Source organism: Mixophyes fleayi, chromosome 4, assembly GCF_038048845.1.
Source record: "Mixophyes fleayi isolate aMixFle1 chromosome 4, aMixFle1.hap1, whole genome shotgun sequence".
NCBI classification, from domain to species: domain Eukaryota; kingdom Metazoa; phylum Chordata; class Amphibia; order Anura; family Limnodynastidae; genus Mixophyes; species Mixophyes fleayi.
The window spans coordinates 138,959,920-138,965,919 of NC_134405.1; the positions used below are offsets into that span (position 1 = coordinate 138,959,920).

The following is a 6,000-nucleotide window of genomic DNA, read 5'->3' on the forward strand; positions in this document are numbered from 1 at the left end:
ATAACTCACCATTTTAAATGCTGCATATTCTGTTGAATACAATAAGCACTGGCACTAAGGGTTATCTACTACCACTGCATTTAGGTGCAAATGTGTGCCCAAAATTGTAGAAAATACTTTTTGCAAATAAAAGCATTCAGAATAATAAAACCCATAACTGTATTATCATACAATTTATAGAGCTTAACACTGTTAAATATACTATCTGGATATGTGGGTTATTACAATTCAATCCAATAGATGGAGCACTAAGATTTTTGATCCTTCCAGAACAAAAAGTAAAAATGGTCTAACCTCTGTAACCTCAAAAAAAAAGTAAAAACACACAGTGAAACAACTTGTCTGTTCCCATTTTGCCAAGTAATTTTGATGAGTCATGTAAGTGATACATAGGGGAATTCTGTTTTATTATTTTTTTTACTTTGATTACAGCGATCACTTGCGTTTTTAACCCAAGTACAATGTGTGCAAATGCCTCTAAATTATTATTATTATTATCCTTTACTTGTTAGGCGCCACAAGGTTTCCGCAGCGCCGTACACAGTACAAACAGTAGACTATACAGGGTGAAACAGTACAAAACAATAAACAAAAATACCAATACTTCAGAAACTCCAGGCTGGCTAATGCAATAAGCACGGAGCAGAAGAACAGGTAGGGATACAGGAGGGAAGAGGGCCCTGCTCATGTGAGCTTACATCCTAAGGGAGGGAAAACAGAACAGGCACAGGGGGAGCCAGATGAGGCAAGGGGAGAGAGCGAGTGGAGAGCGAGTGGAGGAGATGAAGGGGTTATGTGGATGGTTGGTAGGCTTTAAGGAAGAGGTGGGTTTTCAATGCACGCTTGAAAGAGCACAGAGTAGGAGAGAGGCGGATGGAACGAGGGAGGTCATTCCAGTGAAGGGGGGCAGCACGGGAAAAGTCTTGGATTCTGGAGTGGGAAGAGATGATAAGAGTGGAGGAGAGGCGTTGATCATTGGCTGAGAGCAGGGAGCGGGCAGGAGTGTGAATGGAGAGGAGGTTAGAGATGTAGTGGGCAGTAGAGTGGGAGAGAGCCTTGTAAGTGGTGGTGAGGATTTTGAAAAGGATTCTGTAGGGGAAGGGAAGCCAGTGTAGTGCGAGGCAGAGAGGGGAGGCAGAGGAGGAGCGGCGTGAGAGGAAGATGAGTCTTGCGGCCGCATTGAGTATAGAGCGGAGGGGGGAGAGATGGGAGTGGGGGAGGCCGGTGGGGAGGAGGTTTCAGTAATCCAGGCGGGAGATGATGAGTGCGTGGATGATAGTCTTGGTGTCATCCTGAGAGAGAAAGGGACGGATGCGGGCGATGTTTCGTAGTTGGAAGTGACAGGCTTGGGCAAGGGAATGAATATGGGGGGGCAAAAGAGAGCGAGGAGTCGAGGGTGACACCCAGGCAGCGGAGTTGGGTGACAGAGGAGATGGTGGTGTTGTTGACGACAATGGAGAGGTCATGGTGGGATGGGAGTCTGGACGGAGGAAAGACAATGAGTTAAAACATTCTATATGTCCATACACATTATCCTCCTTCATATACCTCTAAAGTGCTATGGACAAGTCGTCCTTAACACTCATGGGGGTAAATATTTCAAGCTGCGGGTTTGAAAAACTGGAGATGTTGCCTATAGCAACCAATCAGATTCTAGCTGTCATTTTGTAAAAATGTACTAAATAACTAGAATCTGATTGGTTGCTATAGGCAACATCTCCACTTTATCACACCGGCAGCTTGATAAATTTACCCCATGGTGTTAAATATCTAAAGATAACACTCACCTTTTCTTTACTGCAGAAATGATGAGTGTGTGTTAACAGGGAAACCTCTGATAATGATGACATTGTGCCAATGACACTATCACAAAGCATGCCAGCGCTCAGCCATACACTATCTAAAAACATTTACCATTTCCTGTCACCTAGAGACTCAGCGGCACTGTCGTTTAAAAGAGGGGAGCCCTCTCTTTGAAACCATGTGGCCTCTTAGACGTTATTGTCTGGTGGACATACTTGAGCGCCAGGTAACTACACCCAACACTACAAAAAGAATTTAAGAAGTCCAGGGATGGTGGACGAGGACACAAATCTCCCCCTATTAAAAATAAGGGTGTGGCTGGTGAAAGAGTTAACAGATAGTCTTTGTTCAAAAAGTATGTCAAACAAAACGGAGAAGTTTCTGTTTAGAAAAAGATTATTTAGTTTTGGAGATTTGTACTGCGCTACATGCTGGCTCAGTGCCATGGAAGCTACACAGCTCTCTGTTACTTGTGAAACCAAGGCCATATGACGTATATAGATAAGGCACCTGCTTACTACAGAGGATTCTAGAAATACGTTATAATATCATTATACCCACATCAAATGTATTCTGCTTAGCCTTGAAATATGTATTCTTCTGTTTGTTGGCACAATGCCATATAATATACTCCTGCGTGACTGTGATATGCCAACGTAATGTGAACTTCAAAACTGATGTCTTTTTTCAGAGTTCTTGCAAACTCTGAAACATATAGGTCTGTTGTTTGCAGAGTTCTTGCAAACAACAGACCTATATGTTTCTTGGCTCTCCGGCTCGCCGATTAATCTGATACACCTTACTTGGTCACTGACCACTCAAGAAATATCACTGATCACTTATAAATAACTTATTGTATACATTTTTTTAAAATTAACAGCGCAGTGCGCCAATTTATATCATTACAAATGTACCGATTTTTTTATTGACATATATTTTATGGAAATGTATTAATTTCTGAGACAGTTGCGTAAATTTGATAGACAGCATTACTCGTGAGAATAACACGGCCCGTGCACTATTACCATTAGTATGGCAATTTTAACGCGGATTTCTTGCGGCTCTCAGAGATGCGAGCAAAAATCAGTATTGAAATTACCGTACTAACGGTAATAATGCGCACTATTACTGCGTGGGCTGCGTTTTTCTCGCGAGTAACACTGTCAACTGAATTCCCGCCAATATGTCATGATTTGGTTTTGTAACTTTTCTAGAGGAAATCCCAGATAGACATATGTGTGGAGGAAGGGAGATTTTGCAACTGTCTGAAGGTAGGTAATGTCATGTTAACTAGACCTTTTCATCTTAGTGACCAACATGTATTTTTAACCTGAAAATACAGGAGTGGGTAATTAGACTTGATGTTTAGACTTCCTATCTCTGTAAGACTCAGGAAATCACAGATTGATGTGAATCTTATTCAAGCTTAATATTGCGCTAATTCCAAGCTTGGAAAATATATCACATCCTGATGTTAAATTATCTGATATAACTTCAGACATTTTGGTGCCAGGGAGGATCAGGGGGCCAGACTACCCACTGCCAGACTATGTATGCAAAACTGTACAAACAGATCACTATTTGACCATGTAATGTATCATCCCATCTGTAACTCTGGAAAGATTGCTAGTACCTGTAACTGTCCTTATTAGGACAACTTGAGCTAATAAAACACCACAGCTTCAAGATTCTGGTTTGACGCCTACTTACCTGCTGTAAATTCCTGTGACCAATCTAATCTGTTATCCGGCTGTACTGAGGTTGGGACCCAGCATGTAGTACCAACACTCTGCCCGCTACCCGCTGCTCTGGCCAGTGTAATAGGCCAGGGGGAACCATCCACAGCATCCCTGATCTAAAGGAAGGGATCAGGTATACCAGCCCTAGTGCCCAGCAAGGGGGTACACTAGCAGCGAGAGTTACCCAGAAAGAATTAGTTCTAGGTGTCGAAGGAGCCTAATTGTGGCAACAGCAAGTCCATACTGCGTTTAGAGGAACGCAATTTGGGAGAAAGAAAGGCGATGGTCACAAAGCAGGTCCAGTTGGTCCCCAGCAACATGGACAGGATGGCATAGGCTGACCATCCTGTCACAAATGGGTACCCTCATTTGAAAGAGGAAAGTCTTTGAACTAAAGATGCCCCTTAGGAGTTATTGCTAGAGAAAGCATTATAAACTCACTCTTGTTTAATGAGTTAGGTTGTTTTGTCTTCAAAATAATATGCTTTATTGGGCTTCTTTCAAGGCATCATTATCCTTTTCAAGTTATTTTATTATGAAAACCTGTTTTTTCCTGTTTTGGAAGGATGGTTTGATGCCAAAACAAGAATCACAGTATTCACAAGTATTTCTTGGTGGAGTTTAGAGAAAATTTACAAATTTTGCCCATTTTAGGTAGATGCTCAGGAGGTACAAACTATTGGTATGTACTGAAAATTTAGTGCAATAAAAAAAACATATAAAAAATATATAAATTGTGTGGGTACTGCATAAAATTAAGGTCCAGCAAAGGGATGAGAAAATCTTCATCAGTGAAGGAGTTACTCTCCATGGGATCACTTATTTATTCTCATCTATTTATATAGAGGCACCATATTATGCAGCACTAAACAGAGAATATTATATCAATCACATCAGTCCCTGTCCCAATGTAGATAACAGGCTAAATTCCATAGCACAAAGTGGATTATTTAAACTTTATTGTTACCCTGTGTGTGTTTATTTATTTATTTTTAATATATTTACACAATGGGAATTGGCGCTAAGACCACTGGTATGGCAGAGTTGCTACTCCAGCAATCCCAGTGTCAGTAAGAGCTCCAACACTGTTCAGCAAATGACTGGTTATTTTTGATAGGGGCAGCTTTTGCTTGCCCCCAACATAGAGTATCTAGCCCAATGCAGGCCAGGTTTCCCTGTTATATTGTGACTGGTCTATCTTTTTCCTCTTTAGCAGGGCATCACAATGTTTGTTGTTCCTCTGTTTTAGTAGGAACCAGCTTAGGCTCTTTAGCGTTGGTATTTAATATTGATTTTAGGGGGTAGAAAAAAATATTTACAGATGGAGCTTCATTTCAATTGACCATTGATTTCGATGGGGTTTCTTCACACTGGAAAACTCATTGAAACTCCATGAGACTTGCAGTGGGCATACTGCATGCACTTCAATTTATGGATGAAAACAAGGCTTGTGGATAAATAGCCATATTTATACTACTGATGTATGATCACATATCCTATTACTGATATTCTGCAGCTCAATATATTCTTTAAAAATATCTAGAAGTACATTTCAACATATTTTACTTGTGTCTACCTTACCCAGAGTGTAACTGAAAGTAAAATAGATATTAACAAACTGGTTTTACAAGCTTTCTTTATATTAACAGAATTATCTTGTATTAGGGATCACACACTATCCATACATACATATAGACACAACACTACATCAATACTATGTAACAGACTTTGTTACATTTACAGGTTACATAATACATTATACACGTATACTCAATTCAGCCGGGACACCAATCTGTCTATACAGCAATTAAAACAAAAATAATAGGGAAACAGTACTTCTCTGATAGAGACTAATACCAGCAGACTTCAAAGCAGCCTATACAGCTGTCATCTCAGTGTGTTAAGATGAAGATAAAACATCGAGATTTGAAAGGTGGTGAAACTGGCATTGATTTAGTATCGCTCACATTCTGTGATTTCCTCCTCGCTTGCTATATGCTCTTACACCAAGTTCTGACAGAAATGATATGTTTCTATCTCATTTGCATATTATTATCACCTTTTTCAACGGCCCCGCTGCCTTACTAGCTGACGATCCAGGCTGCTCGTCTCTGCTGCAATGTTGTCTCCCGCTTCTGATTTCCCGGCACTGCCAAACTCCTCCTAGTGTGTTGCAGTCACCACTAAGGAGGAACTAGTAACCTTGATCATGTTATAAACAGGATGTATTGGCGTCCAGACATTTACTTCTTTTACTCAGTATCACTTTGGAAAATCACATGTGGAGTACACGGTTTCTAGTTGGTTAGCTTTTTTGCGTTAAAATGTACACTCGGTCTACTGATGCCCCCTGAAATATATCAAATATATCATAGGTTTCCACACCCTTAGTCCAGTTTCCACACAAGATTGGGATCCCTGCAGTAGTACCTTTACCATCCTGTGGTCCCAGTATATT

General features: G+C 40.7%; 1 protein-coding gene across 1 annotated transcript in view; it reads right to left on the bottom strand.

The window, feature by feature from the left end:
* The window catches only part of LOC142152150 (uncharacterized), a 61,642-nt gene extending 55,962 nt beyond the window's left edge, over positions 1-5,680 (bottom strand). Inside the window, exon 1 of the mRNA XM_075208475.1 lies at positions 5,602-5,680. The gene's annotated coding sequence lies outside the window, so the exon portion shown is untranslated. The remainder of the gene's footprint in view (positions 1-5,601) is intronic.
* Between the last annotated feature and the right edge of the window lie 320 nt (positions 5,681-6,000).